A 17,386-nucleotide genomic window follows, 5' to 3' on the forward strand; every position below is an offset into this window, starting at 1 on the left:
GGGAGCCCACAGGGGGGCAAGAGGGCAAGGAGAAGGGCGAGAGGCCACATCCCACTAAAAATAAATGATTTCTAATGATTGATACAGATAACAGTGGACTGATGGAGCCAGATGAATCACAGGGTGGCAGGCAAGACCTCTGGTTGGCAAGCTGTTGTCAGCTGAAACGTTGCTTAAAGACACTGTGTTGAGCTCAAACACTCACACACATCCTCCACTTTTTGTGTTTGACCACCGCTAGCAGTGCCCCTTTCTCTGCTGCCACTCAAGCCACAGCCACAAGTACACACATTGAACAAAATGCCAGCGCTCTCCCAGGAGCAAATAAAACAGAAGCTGGACCGTCGTTCATCGGCACGCACAGTTCAGTTCTATTCAACCCACATCGCTACGTCCATGTCTGTGCTTGTCCATAAGATTTTTTTATCTCAGGTCATTCATCACACATGTCTTTCACTGCCAATCATTCAATCAATCCAGGCTTTATTTCACTGATTGTAAAATCAGAGCCGCTAGCATCAAGCTTACAGGACGTCAAAGAGCAAGTAGTCAGGATAATTTAAAACAGCACTCAGATCAGATTTTCTTCAAAATAAGTTTCTGCTAAACCTATTTTCATGAAGTCTGCCCTAAAGTCTGAGAGCAGGAAAAGTCCAAAGTTTTTTGTTTGTTTATTTTTCGTTGAATTTAAACAGGGCAACAGAAAAGGTACAAACAATGAACATTTCATCTAATCACAGAATTATTAACCTGTTTTTTCCATTTTTTAAAAGTCTCGATTATGTGTGGAACCTATTTTATCATTGAGAGCAACACATTAGCTTTCCATCTGTGCAAGATTTGTTTTCAGTGCACACATTTAGAATGAAACAAACAAAAACTGAACCAAAGCTGGTGAAACAGTGACATGACATTTTTGTTCCAAGGCTTATGATACAATAAGAAAACTAAAAACAAAAAATCAATGTGTGAATGACAAAAAAAAAAAAAACACACAAACAGGAAGAAACAACATTCTAGAAAACCTGACAAGAGAGGCTCAGGCATCTAGTTAGGATGCATCCTCAACACCTCCCCGGTGAGGTTTTTTGGGCACGTTCAACCAGGAGAAGATCTAAAGAAAAACTCAGAACATGCTGGAGGGACTACGTCTCTCTGCTGGCCAGGGAACGCCTTAGGATTCCCTCAGAAGAGCTGGCCCAAGTGGCTGGGGAGAGGGAAGTCTGGGCCTCCTTGCTTAGGTTGCTACCCCTACGACCTGGCTCTAAGCGGCCAAAAATGGATGGATGGATGGATGAATGGATGGATGGATGGATGGATGGATGGATGGATGGATGACTAAAGAATAAAAATAAATGAATGACCATTGGAGAAATTGATTTTGCTGAAACATAAAATGTTTCAACATAAACAAACAAGAAAACATCCTGAAGAAGAAAATAATCCTATTATCATAAAAGGCCAGACATTGTAGGATACGAATTAATAACCATGAACATAGTACATTTACCAGCAACACCACAAAACAAGAAAAGTAGTTTAAGAAACATGAACAAATGTAAAAGACCTGTTTCTGATGCTTATGGGCTCAACACATGAGAGAGGGCAAATGACTGCAATCAGCAAAACTTTTTGCTGTTGCTTTGAGAACTTTGCACACGGGAGCCGACATGCGGTAGCGGCAAAAGCCAGCGACGAGCTCTGTTCCAGAGCGAACAGCAATTCTTCCCTTGTTTTGATTGGCTGTCAGATTAGAGGAGATGCTGGGTTAGCAATAGAGATGCAGCGATACCGATACTGGTATCGGTATCGCTGCACATATCAACACTGATAGGAATTTAAAAACACACAGAATTTACTTAATGAAGAAATGTTAAGGATTGTACAACAAAAAACGCATAATAAAGACAAAGCAACACTTTAGAAAATTGAAAATACTTAAAAGACTGACATTTTTAAATTAAAAAGAAAAGTTTTCTATTTTAGTATAGCAATGAAAACTGACCAGAAGGGGTGTGTGGCTAAATACAGAAAAAAGATTTAACAAAGCACAGTAACTAAAGCAATTAAATTCTTCTCAAATCATAACATACACATCTTGTGAAATATCATTACGTTTGTGTTTTGTTTTGCTCTACAGCAGCGAATCTCAACTGTCGGCCAAGCCCCCACAATGCGGGACAGAAATTGAGTCCAATGCGGAAGTGAAATAAATTGCAGTTCCACCCTCATCCGCTGGGGGCTGGTGTCAGAAGCGAGCAAATCCTCATTGACTCCCATGTTAAAAATACCAATTTCACAGCAGAGATAAACATGTTTACAGCCTGGTACCAAAACATGTTTTTTGTTTAAATGATCTAGTTTACACTCATTAAAAATCTTAGGGGGGTGAATTTTTTTTCTCACTCTTCTGTTTAAGTGTATTAAAAGCCTAAAATTCTGTATAAGTAATGACCATCAGACCCACGTGACCACAGAGCTAGCTCCGGAGAAAGGCCTCAGTCTGAGCCTCGACCTCGCCTGAAAACTGTTCGGTCATTTTCAGTCTCTCAACTTGGACCATTAGTTGTAGCGTTTGTGCGTTCTTTTTTGGATATTATTTGTGCAATTGTTGGACAAAATGACTTGCTGTGGCATTAATTGCACTAATAGAGCATCCAAGGAGTCTCCACTTCATTTTTTTTTTGGTAAGTAAAATTATATTTATGTATTTTAGGTCACTGCTGAGCTGAGCTTAGATTTTAACATGTACTGTTTAACCATGAAATTTAAATTTAATAGGGTAAAACCCAGTGCATTTAACATAATGCTGCACTTTATAAAATGGGTTGAAATATAACATGTTGGTGGAGCTGGGTTCCAACTATCGGCTTGTGGAGCTCTCGGGAGACCTCTGTTTTTCACCTGTTTCTCCCCTCCCCGCAGCTCATCGCATCTCTGTCTGATCGCGGCTTCTGTCTGCTGCGCGAGCTGCCGGCTGGTTCTCCCCGCAGCTCAGCGCATCTCTGTCTGATTGCGGCTTCTGTCTACTATGCGGGCTGCTGGCTTGTGGAGCTCTGGGATGGAAACCTTTCCACCCGGTTCTCCTCAGCGGCAGCTCTGCGCATTTCCGATCGCAGCGGCGCTTGTCTGCTGTGCGGCGGCCGGCTTGTGGAGCTCTTGGAGACCTCTGTGTTCCACCCGGTTTCACCCAGCGGTCAGCCCGGCGTATCTCTGACTCAGAAGCTCTGGTGTTGAGCACAGTTAACTCTGGTAGCTAGGTTGCTACCTCCGTTAGCTTAGCTCTCACCTCCACATTAGCTTTGGGTTAGCTTCAGGTAAGCTTGTAGCTAGTTCGACCGGGTGTCGTCAGTTGATCCCAGCCTTACAGCCCCACCCTCAGCTCCACCTCTCTTCCCTTTTGTGGAATTGTCTGGGCTTGACGGAACCTGTGACATGGTCAAAATGGCGGTGGTGGCCATCTCCCATTTCCCCTCAAAAACGTGTTATTGGAGCCTATGGAAATGAATTGTCCAGTATATATGTCGATGCTGCCGGCCCACGGGCCACATCCAGCCCACCAGGCCTGTGATCTTAAATATCAATAATTGTTTCTCCAAACACAACTAAAACTATAATCAAAACAGTTTAGATGGAAAACAAAGTCATTTAAAATATTGATAAAGTAGGATACAATAAAACTTTGACTTTATTTTAGAAGAGAATCAGGTCCTCACTGTGTCTACTGGAAAAACTCTGACACTTGAACAAATTCAGTTGAGAACCCCTGCTCTACAGGACACTGTGGGTTAGGATCAATGAAGAAAACATCTAAAAATCCTTCAGTGTTCCTCATTCCTCTTCTTTCTTCTTGCCCCGTCAGCTGGATTCAAACCTCTAACCGAGTGGCACTATCACAGTGCCCCCAAGGACCATAAAAGGTGCCCACGGGCCTTTTGAATTAGCACAATAAGTCCAAAACATATTTTTATCTTCTTTCATCACAGATTCATTAATATAGATTTAAAAGCCATAAATTTCTTTTTTAAAGCATTAAAATATATTTATTATGCATGAAGTTTAGACATGTCCAAGTAAATCCATGTGAATGTGAGGATCACTAAAATGTTTCAGGAGGTTTATATAAAGTCATCAGCAGCAGCATCCATATAATCCATATTTGATTAGTTTTACATCTTTAAAACCTGTATGAGCTACAGCGACATACGCAATCAAGGAATTACTTTGAAATTGTGACAGTGGGACTAACAAGCAGGACAGACACTCAGGAACACGTTCTCCGACCCTGAATCTGGTCAAATATTAAACAAACAAGCCATGCATTTATTCAGAGGTGACCCACGGAAATCCTTGACTGCATTAAAAGCACCTGACACCTGATTCAGAAGGATTTATGGGCTCCTAATGAGGCGTGTGAAGGGAGAGTGTTTCCACAGAGGCAGCTGATGGACAGCTGTCACTCTGAGTGGACAGAAATAAGCTCCTGACTGAAGGAAAACACATCGTGTCCTGACTGACTTCCTCTAAGGTAAGGAGAGGGTGAGTTCTGCTGCGTCCCTCACCCACTTCTGACAACAGCCACGTCACATCTACACTTCTCATAAGAAGACACTCCACACGGGGGAATGCTGAGTCACTAACGGAATTAGCATGAAGCTAAATAATATGAGGTTCGGTCAGTGTGTTGTCATTAGTCATGTTCTCCAGCTCCACTGAGAGATAAGAGCTTGGTTTGAAACAAAATTCAACACACTCATTTGATTGCACTCAGTTTTTGTAATAAAAAAATTTAAGATGTGTGTGAAAATATCTTCAAATAAAACTCTGTCTCAGCTTTTATTTTATGTATTCTAAATCAGTAAACCTGGCTAGTATTAGCATTATAATCTTATATTGTAGTAGGGTTCTTGTTGTTTATATAAATTGTTTTAAAAAATTAAACAAAACACAATGATTGATTATTGAGGCTTGTTAAATCTTAAGATTTTAAATCAAAATTGACTATCTTGTAGCCAAAGTTCAGTCAGCTGTAGGTGGCCATCTTGAATTGGGTTCATTCCAAAAGTTACTCTACAGGTGAACCTCCAATGATTATTTTCTGAGATTTATATGAAACCAGCCTTTAAAAGCAGATTTCGTGGTTGAGTGGTTGTGGTTCAATATAATGTTTTGTGCTATCTGATGGCACTAGGAGTATCTGTCGTGTCTCTGAACTATGTTATGGTAGGGCCACAGGAGGCTAAATGCTTAACTGCAGACAATCTGCAGCAAACACTCAAGTGTCGTGTGAATTTCTTGTCACAGATCAGTCAAAAAGAATAATTTATGACTCAGTCTATTTGCACTTTACCTTAGTTTATTTTCAAATCTCCAACATCTCCCAAAATAGTTTCACCTTTCTTGTAATTCCTGGCTCAGAAAAGCAAAACCAGTACCTTACAGGGCTCCAACTGGTCATTAATTTCAAGCTACATTTGCATACAAGGTTCCAAAAATATCTTAAAACATTCACATGTGTTGTCATTTTCTTAGCAAGTCTCAAAGTCCCACTGTCGCACTTCCAGAAAATATAAATTTCTTCTCTAAAGAGTGTCAGAGTTGTTGCAGGGATCTGAAGCTCAAGTGTGCAACCCTTCTCAATTTGGCATTATTGGGTCAGAAAGTGCCAGAAACATGAGGTAACATAGGGAAATGTTGCTGGCCTAATTGAGAACAAAAAGTGAGTCAACCATCTCAGAAACGCTGAGACTAAACTGCAACAGGAACACTGAACATGTTTTTGATATGCTTGTGTGGCACAAGCTTCCGTGAGCGAGCGATAAACCCAAAGTGTTGTGGAACACGGAGTGTGGTTCCAACAGAAAATTTGTATATTTTTTCCTCACAAATTAGTGTCACCAGGAGTTCCACCATAGTGAAACATTTAAAATGCACCTCTTATTTATTTATGTATTTATTGATTTACTTATTTTTATTGCAAATACATTTTTCAATTCTATTCCCCATTTTTTTTCCTAAAGTTTTGTTCTCTGGTTTGTAAATTGACATGGACGTGAAAACTTAGGGCACAAAATTTCAAACATGTTAAAAAAACTCAAGCGACAGGCCAATGAGGTTGCATAAACACCAATGGTGTATCCTCACAAATATTTCCAGAATGTCTTAGAAACACACTCACTTAAATGGTTAGCTATTTGTCACCAACAATCCCTATTAACACTTGTGTAACTGAGACATTAGCTTGACACCTACATCCATAATAAAACATCAAGCTGATGCAGCCTTTTATTGCTAAACAGGATGTGTTTGAGGACAGATTTCATCAGACTGATGTGAACACATACATTCCCACGGCTCGTGTCAAACCTTCATCTTTGGCTCAAAATGACAAGAATTAATGTCTCAGTGTTGAAAAGTTCATCAGGAGATTGAGGGACTGCTCAGCTTTACAAATAACCTCTCAGTATTCACAGGGGTTAGTAAAAGTTGAAAGGTCAAGCACAGAGTGCCAACTGTCCCATTACTCTCCCCTCACGACACCCCCCACCCCTCTCAAACAAGCACTTGGAGAAAGTGGTAAGTGTCTGAGAAGTCACACCACGACATGTGCCAATGGAGATGTTCGTGTTCTCCACCGGGATTCTACGTCACAACAAAGGTTTTTGTAAAATATCCTCCAAAGGTCACATAAGTCTCTGCAGTAAAGCCACAGTAGAGAATCTTTTTAGAGGAAATGTAGTTACACATCCTCCTGCTCATAACTCAGTGGTTTAGCAGACATGAAAGCTGCTAATGTAGAATCCTCAAATGTGGAATGGCCTACCAAGCCCTACAAGAACAGGGGCTTCCTTTTCGACTTTCAAGAAACTCCTGAAGACCCTGCTCTTCAGAGAGCATCTTCTAAACTCACACCCTCCCTGCACCCACCCCCTCTCTACTGTCCACTACTTGTTCCCTCCTCTCCATGATTCATCATGCTGCCTCACTGCCACCTACGACTGACTGGAAATTGTTTGTTGTTGTTGTTAGTGTTAGCCTCAAGGGCAACATGCCGATTATAACTTAAGCCGCTTTGGACAAAAGTGTCTGCTAAATACATAAACATAAACATATACACAATGTAACTGGAAACGCCTCGAAATGCCATTCTTCCTTCTGAAGACGCTCCAGCTTCTGATCAGTCAGAACGTTGTTAGAGTTGGTGAGCAAGGCCTCCTCCCCAAATTCATGCATTCACCATCTTAACTGCTGAATCCTGAGTGAATTCAAAGATCAACCAAATAAATCAGAAAGTCAAAAAATGATCAAAACAACATGTATTCAACTCATTTGGCTGGGCTGTCTTGTCCCACTTCTGCAGGAAGTGGTAACAGAGGTTTTGCTAGGATTTGGTTTATTTCCAGGAAAACTAGGCATTTTCTCATCACACCAACTGTCAAACTGCACACATGCATGGTTAGATACTGAAGTGTATAGTGTACGGTAAAATTTAAACTCAGCAGATTTTTAAGGAATTTTATAAAAAGTATCAGAATGAAAAACTGGTCCACAACACTTACTGATATATCTGCCTATGCTGATTAGTCATCTGACACTTGAGGGGGTTTAGTGTTTCCCCATGATGGCGGATGATGTCTGGCAGGACAGAAACCCACCCAGCATTGATTACCAGTTAATTATAGGCTAAGGAAGTGACAGCTTGTTTGTTTCTGGGTTGCTGTGGAATACATTTGCACTTCACCCAGAGTTCATGAGCTATCGGGTGAGAATTCCACTGAGCTCCAAGTGCAATCTTTTCTATCTCACTTGGTGTCTGAAGATCTTTCCATTTACTCCTTCCTCACCTAATTCCACCATCCCCTGTTTTCACAGCCTCTGTGGGTGGTGCCTCCAGACGCCCTCTTTCACACCCTGTTTAGAGATTTGAATAAACATATGCCGCGTTAATTAAGACGTCGTGCTGTGGAGCCTCTGACGGGAAGATGCTTTTCAGGAACTGCTTCTGAGTCTGAGCCAAGTTCATCTAATAGGAACGTTTCCATGGCGAATGTGAGGGATGTCCTCAAATCTGCTTCTCACATCGCTGTGATTTATGATACCTTCATTTTGTCACAAACACAACTAGAGTCAGCTTGTTACCCATATTTGAATTTACTATCAAATTTGACCACATTTTTTTCAGAATTGTGAATCCAAAAGCTACCACTGGGTGGTTGGGTGGGTGGACGGATGGAAATTTTGACTGGAACATTGAGTTATAATTTGTATTTCATTGGGTCATTCATCAATCAATCAATCAATCAAATTTTATTTGTATAGCACCTTCTACAACATGATCGGAAGCCCAAGGTACTGAACAACATCATTAAAGGAAAAACATTCCCAGTACATGGGCATAAAAGCAGGATAAAAACATAAAATCATAAAATACCAAGCAAACACTATTACAGATAAAAAGAGATATCAGAATAAGACTAATCGATAAAAAAAACAAATGTTGGACAAAATAAAATCAAGCATCTGGGTTAAAAAGAATAGTTAAAACCATGATGTCAGGGCAATTCAAATGACCCTAGCGCTAAAACGCAATCAAATAAAAATAAGTCTTTAAACGAGACTTAAAGACTTGAAGGGATGGTGCCTGCCTAATGCTCAGTGGCAATTCGTTCCACAGAGTTGGACCCAAAATAGAAAAAGCACGACAATCCCTCGATCGATATTTCGACCGGGGGACCACCAGAAGACACCAGAAACTGTGTCTTATAAAATGGTTATTCTGTCCCTACAACTGAACTTGAGGCTGCCACAAAAGGAGGAGGTCTGGACACATGATGTGAGTTTAAGGTATTTTTATTTGAAAATCAACCTCCAAAAGGCCTCATCAAAAAATGCCACACAACCAAGGACTCCCAAAGGTGTTCCCTCTGATCAGTCTCATCTCCTCCAAGTTGCACCAAGCTGGCTTTTATGATGGCCCTGCAGGTGCAGCCATTTAGGGCATTTGCAGACTGCAGACAGCCAGACCAACCAAGAGGCAGAAGAGTGTAGGCTGGTCATTCCAAGCTGCCAGTCATCTGGTTGCACTGGCACAGCAGCATTTGTTTCCTAGTTGTATGGGTGCTTTGTTTCTCCCATTGCCAGGAGCTGTAACAGTCCATCACAACTCTAATTTTATGTTGCTTTCAAACTCCAAAAATTTGAAAATGAAGCAAAAGTCCATTCATTTCAGTTATCCAACTTAAAAGGTGAATCTAATGAGACAGCCTTGTTCCATGCAAAGCCAGATATTTCAGTTTATTTGTTATAATTGTGATGATTATGGCTTACAGTTTGTGAAAACCCCACATTCAAAGTCCCAGACAATTGGAATATTGTGAAAATGTTCAAATTTCTAGACTCACAGTGTCACACTCTAATCAGCTAATGAATCCAGAACACCTGTAAAGTGGTCCTGAGCCTTTAGATGGTCTCTCAGTCTAAGATGTGTTACTGAAATAAACAGACTTTTTCACAATATTGTAATTTTTCCAGTTTAACCTATAGGTATGGAAGATGAGATGGTACATGTGTCATGATGCAGAAGGAACCTAGTGTGTAAATGTGACACACAACACACAAATATTACAGAAAATGTGAAATAAACATTTTAGTGAAACAAAACAATACTTATGTTGATTTTTTTTATTATATTGTTAGGTTTATATATATATTTGCGGATTCCCATTAGTCTTCACCAAAGTAAAAACCATTCTTCTTGGGGTCCACATTTTAACATTACATACCTTATTACAAAATTAATATTAAACGTTATATAAACTCCTTATGGATTAATGACTGAAGACAGGCTTTAAAATACTATGATCATTTCTTAAAAGTATTCCATAGCATTCAGTGGGGTCACTGTATAAATTAAAACATGAAACCATCATGCACACATCTGTTTTAAAGGCCTGTACCTCTGTTTTATGTCTGTAGAATGTGTAGAACAGTCTTTCTCTGGACATTTATTATCATTTTCATTTAATTTCTCCTTGCTGGAATTGGAAATGTATTTTTTTAATGATATAACATGCTGACAGTGATGAGGCGTCATCCATGCAATAGGGACTAGTCAATGCAGTACCAAGCTCCTAAAATACCAACAGCTGCTATGTGACCTTTCAGCCTTTCAACTGCCGTCGTAAACAGTAGGAACTAATTTTTAAATGACACTGGGATCGCAAAGCTGTGTTTTCTTGTGATAAATCTGTCATGGGTGTCTCTATGTGATGATAACAACATATTTTCCAATTTGTCTGCTTGTAGCAAGCGCCAGACTGGTGGTCCAGTGAAATGAATGCCACTGCTCAGCTTGTAGACTGGTTTTTGATTTGTGAGCTCTGTGTCAGGCCTGAAATGCCCACCCACAGTGTCGCGATGTCAAGATTGGATATTTAAGGCTGAGGGGTTAAGCATCCGAAAGGCAGTCACTGACTTCAAGTGTGAGCAAAAAGAACGACTGAAAACAACGGCCCCACAACTATACCCTCAACAATATTATGAAGCAGGAGAATTTTTTATACTTTCAGTTGAAATGTATTAACAGGGAAGTGGGTATAAATGACAAGTATGTGTGAGTTTGGCGTGGTAAATATGGAGGTCATGTTGCCTCCTCGGGTTTCAAACGAGGACTGGAGGGCCTACCCAGAGCAGAATCAGCAAGAACAAGTTGTAAACTAAGTGGTGTCTGCCTGAAAACATTAGACTTAAAGTCAGTGAAGAAGGTGATGAAGAGGAAATCTTCATAGTCTTTAAATTGAAAGTGGAAGAAAGAGCAAAAAAGAAGAGGATTTTGCTCAGACTGCTTTGGAGGGGAAGAGGCTTGGATGGAAGGTGCCCTGACTTCTCCCTTTCTCAAACAAACTCAGTGTGGGTTTATTCTAACACGCTCCAGTCTGAGATGAGTCAGTTCAGTGGTCTTCAGAGGTTCCCAACCTTGGGTCTGTGAGCCCCCAAGGGGGTCCTTACAACTGTGTCTGTCCTGAGCTTGTGAGATTACATAGATTATATTTGTAAAAATTTATTTTTATAAAATCCCAATAACACACCCAGTGGTATAATCAATACTATATAAATTACAACTCCATGTGACTTATCACTTTGATGTGTGTATGGGGGTAAGAGGTGGGGTTGGGGAGGCCCTGGCTTGTCTTGGGCACAGGCAAGGGTGTCCTTGTTGAAAAATGGTTGGGAACCACTGTTAAAGTTTAACTGGCTCTAATGTTTCACGTTGTAATCGATGTCTTTATTCCCACTCATTCCAGACAAATGCAGAACTGAGGTGGCATTAAATGAGCGATAAGACTTAGAAAAAGAGAAGTCAGCACATTCTCCATGAAGAAAGGATGAAACAGTCAACTTTAACCAAGGTTGTTTGTCTGAAAAAGTTGGATTCTCAGTCTCTTTACCTTGAACAAAAGTTGAATAATAACAAAATAGAGCACAGTTTCAACTTTTTAGAAGCATTGTTCATTAAATTACATCAGATCCTTTGTAACAAGTCAAACACAGCACTATGATGCTGTGTCATGCAAAACCTGTCACGCTGGGTGTAGGAGGTTGGACCCAAGATGCAGAAATTCCCAGAACTACTCAAGGCAGGAGAGGTTTAAAGAAAATAATTCCTTTATTAAAGGAGGGTGTGCCAAATTCCAAAGCACAAATAATAAGACTAACTCCAAAAAGCTCAATGAAAACTCAAAACAAACACATACGACAGTGACTCATCAAACACTGAAAGACAAGACAGGCTTTTAACACAGAGGGAAGCAATCAGGGGAACAGGTGACAGGTGTAGTCAATTAACTAAATGGGAAGGAAACACCAAGCAGAGGGGAAGATAACGTAACCTATATAAACACTAAATAACAAAACCTAGAAACTAAAGGCAAAGATGAACAACTAATGACAAGAGGAGTAAGGGAGACTAATTAACAAGTGGGGAAGGACACAAACACTAAAGGGAACTAATAAAATGAAAAGCTGAACCTATAGAATATAAAACTACAGTGGGGTGACTAGGGGAGACCTGAGAAGCTGGGAAACACCAGGAGACACATGAGGAGAACGCAGAGGACAAACAGGAGGGGGCTGAGGACCAAGGGGACACAGAACATGACAAAACCCATTGGTAGGATTCCATTGGAGGTGCTTAAAATTATTAATTATTCAACTGTTAATGATGGACCGAATTCTGTGTGTGTCACCCCAAATGATAAAATTCAAGGGAAAGTCCAGGTCATTTTGGAGAAGTAATCTGATTGATGTGCTTACAGCTAGTCTGAGCAGAGTCAGAAAGTGGATTGTTGCTATTTGAAGTCCAGTCTTAGAAATAAGTATAAAGGATATTTAAATAATAAAATTGCCTGTATATGACATAGAGCCTTCTAGAGTCCTGGAACCCCCCGAGGCTCTTTACAACACCATCAATCATCCACCATCGACATATATACTGGACAATTAATTTCCATAGGCTCCAGTAACACGTTTTTGTGCCAAAATGGGAGGTGGCCCCCACCGCCATTTTGACAGAGTCACAGGTTCCGTCAAGTCCAGACAATTCCACAAAAGGGAAGAGAGGTGGAGCTGAGGGTGTGGCTGTAAGGCTGGGATCAACTGACGACACCCGGTCGAACTAGCTACAAGCTAACCTGAAGCTAACCCAAAGCTAACGCGGAGGTGGGAGCTCAGTTAACTGAGGTAGCAACCTAGCTACAACCAGAGTTAACTGTGCACAACCCCAGAGCTTCTGAGTCAGAGATACGCCGGGCTGACTGCTGGGTAAAACCGGGTGGAACACAAAGGTCTCCCGAAAGCTGCTGAAAGCCGGCAGCCCGCACAGCAGACAGAAGCCGCGATCAGACAGAGATGTGCCGAGCTGCGGGGAGGGGAGAAACGGGTGGAAAACATCGGTCTCCCGAGAGCTCCACAAGCCGATAGTCGGAACCCAGCTCCACCAACATGTTATATTTCAACCCATTTTCTAAAGTGCAGCATTGTGTTAAATGCACTGGGTTTTACCCTGTTACATTTAAATTTCATGATTAAACAGCACGTGTTAAAATCTAAGCTCAGCTCGGCAGCGACCTAAAATAAATAAATATAATTTTACTTACCGAAAAAAATGAAGTGGAGACTCCTTGGATGCTCTATTAGTGCAATTAATGCCACAGCAAGTCATTTTGTCCAACAATTGCACAAATAATATCCAAAACAGAATACACAAACACAGAGACTCAAAATCCCAGAACAGTTTCCAGGGCAGACTGAGGCCTTTCCACGGAGCTAGCTCTGTGGTCACCTGTGTCGGATGCTCATTAATTATACAGAATTTTAGGCTTTTAATACACTTAAACAGAAGAGTGAGAAAAAAATTCACCCCCATCTGAGTTGTCATGAGTGTAAACTAGATAATTTAAACCAAAAACATGTTTTGGTACCAGGCTGTAAACATGTTTATTTCTGCTGTGAAATTGGTATTTTTAACATGGGAGTCAATGAGGATTTGCTCGCTTCTGGCACCAACCCCCAGTGGATGAGGGTGGAACTGCAATTTTTGGTACTTTGGGGTTGGGCTCAATTTTTGAGCCGCATTGTGGGGGCTTGTCATTCACCCATTTACACACACATTCACATCCTGGTCGTGATGAGCTACACTGTAACTGCAGCTGCCCTCTGACCACCACCAGCAGGCAAAGTGGGTGAAGTGCCTTGCCCAAGGACACAACAGCAGATTTGTCAGCTGGGAGCCAGGATCGATCCTACAACCTTCAGATTGCTGGGCAACCCGTTTTACCTTCTGAGATACTGATAATCCATCTTTTACCCTCAGCTGCATAAAGCTTGATTCACAAAGAAGAATGATCAAGCCGATTTTTGACCAGTCCTGCAGTTCCAACAGCTTTAAGATTCCTCACAATCACCATAACAGCTATAAAGAAAATCTTATCAGATTATCCTAGTTTGTGTGGTGTGTTACAAGTGCTCTGGTCAGCTCTGAAGGATGTCAGAACAGCATTAATTCTTCTTGGTCTGATATTGGGGAACAACAAGAGTGCTGCCTGTTGAATGTGACATGTAGCCAATTAGAAAGGGAGCTAACTGAAGTGTGCAGCAAGCTCCTCCTCCAACATATTTGTTTGGTCACATTTTACCATGTGAGATTCCTCTTTCACACGGGGGAAGTGAAAGCAAGTTGTGTGTAGTGTGTAGTATTTGCAGAGCTGCAACACAACAAAGACTGTGCGACCAAAGCTGGCTTATCTGCGGTCTTTTTCATCATCATGTGTATGGTCTTCTATGCTTTGAAAATCGGCCAACCATTTAAAATTCCCAGCATGCGAGCTGGGCTTTAGAGGACACAGACTTACCTGCTTCTGTTGTAATCGGGTGCTTTTAAAATGAATGGTTCCTTGGACATTCTGTAGAAAAATAGTAATCACTGTCATTTTCATGGAGGTAAAACTTAGAAATATGAGTTTTTTTTCCCCCCTTCTTTGATTTTCCCTCACACTTGACTTTCAGTTTGAGTATAGTTCATAAGGGTCAAATAGATGTTTGGGGAGGTTTTTGATCTTAGTTAAAAACGTATTCATAAAATTATTGAGCCTGATTGCATAACGATGGTAACTATTATGAGAACAGGTTAAAGAATGTATCTGATCATGCATTATTTTTTTTCAGTCTGATTGATGAGGAATTATAATCTGAGCGATGAATAAATTATGGTCATATTTTGTTGCTCACTTTGGGAAACAGAATCCAATTTGACACTAAAATCTGTCCAACATTTGCTCCAATTATTTAGGTGAGTAAATAAACTCAACCCAAACTTTGTCTCTAGTTTTAAATCCCTGTGATTTACAGGAACATATTTCATTTCTAATGAAACCAGCAAAAGCTTGGCAGTGTTCCTGTTTGGCAGCAAAAGAATCAGTTTGACTTCTATTAGTCATTACTGCTGCTGCACGGGTGCATAAAGAGATGCACAATGAGCCACAAAGACCATCAGAAAATCCTGAACTCAGTGTTAGAGATAAGAAGGTTGGTGTGCTTAATTTCATCTGTGGCTAGATTAATGCCAAAATAATCGGTTTCTATCAGATTATTAACTCAAAATGTATCAAACAGAAAATGTTGCTTTTGAAGAGGGTTTCACATGGAGGCCTTGGCGTTTTGAGATAATCAAAATGTCACAAAACTAAAATATTTTCACTTTATCAGCTATCGTGATGAAAATGTTAAAACATCTGATGACTTCTCTATAGTCTATGCCCCACAGAAGTTGTTTACAAGCCAACAACACTTACTTTTACAGCATTCTTTACAGCCAATAAGCTTTTACATCCGTGTCCAGTTGCAGTGGAGTATTTATAACTCCTGCTCACACAGACTGACTCACTCTGTGTTACATTCATTACAAAACAGCCAGCAGCAGGAGTTTTGGGGTTCAGAAGCTAATGGCTGAAATTTCAGGTTTTCCAGCAGGATAAAAGACAGTGTTGAGAAGACTCACCTGACCTGCTGCCGACAAGAAATAAAAGCTGATTTAGTTTAACAAGGTGGCGGCCCCAGGCTCTGACCGGAAGCGGGGAGAGTGGAGTAGAGGAAGTGGCAGCCGGAGGGGGGTGGACACACGCCTGGCTAGCTGTGGCAGCGGGGGTGTCGCTCAGACCATGGCCCCTCGCCACCCATGTCAACAGTGATGACTTCACAGAGCGCCCTTGTGAGCTCACCTTGCTAAAAGAGACACAGGAAGTGGGATTAGAGCTGTGACAGTGTTGGGGGGATAAGTGTGTCATACCTGCACTGTGGGATGGGAGGGAGCAGTGTGTGTGTGTGTGTGTGTGTGTGTGTGTGTGTGTGTGTGTGTGTGTGTGTGTGTGTGTGTGTGTGTGTGTGTGTGTGTGTGTGTGTGTGTGTGTGTGTGTGTGTGTGTGTGTGTGTGTGTGTGTGTGTGTGTGCGTGCATGCAATCACAGGGGAGAACTCCAGGAGCAGACAGGAAATGTATGGAACCACTTCCTGTTTGATCCAAATCACTCCACCATTCAAACAGGAGACATTCTGAAAGTTCAGATTGCAGACTTTAACCTGACCTGATGCTCTCAGATGAGCCAGTTGTTCAAAAACAAACAAATCTCGTCACCTTTAACTCTATGTTTTTCAAATGAGGAAAATTGTGGATATAAAGGTGTGGAACACTCATGTAATGAATAAATTTGCAGTGGTCTTGAATACCTTGTAAGTCATCCTATTTCCTAAAATTTGGGCATCTAGCCTCATACTGGATAACAGCAACACAACTCCACCACTGACTTGCAACACTGATGTTTCATCTGCACACACAAGTTTGAAGGAGTTCTGCTGTGTGGTGGAATTGCCAAAGCTAACGATTAGCTGAAACATTCGCTGCTGTTTCCTGGACACTAAACCATCAACAACCTTCCCCGTTCATGAGTCAAGATGGGTGAGTGCATAGTGTTTCCCAAACCTGGTCCTGAGGGCACACTGTCCTACATGGTTTCCATGTCTCTGCTTCACCACACTTGCTTCACACTGGCTCTTCAGGAGGACATCAACTGCTGCAGATGCCTGTTAATCACTCATTTATTTAAAGAGCAAGTAACGCCTAAATTAACTTTTATTTTGCTGATAACCTGTATAGATGAGTGTCACTGGTCTCCAGGTGAGACAGCCACATCTCCACCTGGCTCAGCAACTCACCTGCTGATATGACCGATAGGCGCTCGGAGCCGCTCGCCTCCTTGAAAAAAATGCCCTCCTCCCCTTTTTCATCTGATGATCGTGTTTAGCGGGAAATCCTCCAGAATGCTGCAGAATCTGTGTTTGCTTTTCTCTTGAGCGTAAGTCTTGTATGAGTGTGTGCTTAAGTGCACGTGCTTGTTAATAACTCGTTTTTAGATTGAGAAACTCTGACAGCACACGCGAGGGGGTTGAGGAAGTGCGGTCTACCACTGCCTCAGTGCCGCTCTCTCGGTCCGCCAGGTGACGCCTCTTTCAGAAGCGTTTTCCTAACAGGAAGTGTGGATGAAATACATCTCCACCCTTGCATTGACCCTCACTTTAAGTCAGGTGTGTGGCAGCAGGGAAGCACTGGTGTTTAAAAGGGCAACATGGAAAACATGCAGGACAGTGTGCCCTGAGGACCAGGGTTGGGAACCACTGTACAGTGTGACGTAGATCTGTCAGGATTTTCAAGTCCTGGAGTTTCACCACCTAATTTCATCGTCTATAATCAGCTAATGATGGAGATAGGTGTTGGAGCCTGCACAAAACACTCAGAGTGACTGATTTAATCAGAAATAATAATTAAAAATTAGTTTTTC

At 41.4% G+C, this 17,386-nt stretch overlaps 1 long non-coding RNA gene across 1 annotated transcript; it reads right to left on the minus strand.

Annotated features, from left to right (window-relative positions):
* Positions 1 to 1,151: 1,151 nt before the first annotated feature.
* LOC139063433 (uncharacterized) lies at positions 1,152 to 15,668 on the minus strand. The gene is made up of 3 exons (XR_011516793.1): positions 15,554 to 15,668; positions 14,409 to 14,459; positions 1,152 to 1,338 (listed from the first exon to the last, which is right to left on the minus strand). It is a non-coding gene; the product is annotated as an uncharacterized lncRNA (long non-coding RNA).
* Between the last annotated feature and the right edge of the window lie 1,718 nt (positions 15,669 to 17,386).

The sequence above is a fragment of the Nothobranchius furzeri genome, chromosome 16, assembly GCF_043380555.1.
Source record: "Nothobranchius furzeri strain GRZ-AD chromosome 16, NfurGRZ-RIMD1, whole genome shotgun sequence".
NCBI classification, from domain to species: domain Eukaryota; kingdom Metazoa; phylum Chordata; class Actinopteri; order Cyprinodontiformes; family Nothobranchiidae; genus Nothobranchius; species Nothobranchius furzeri.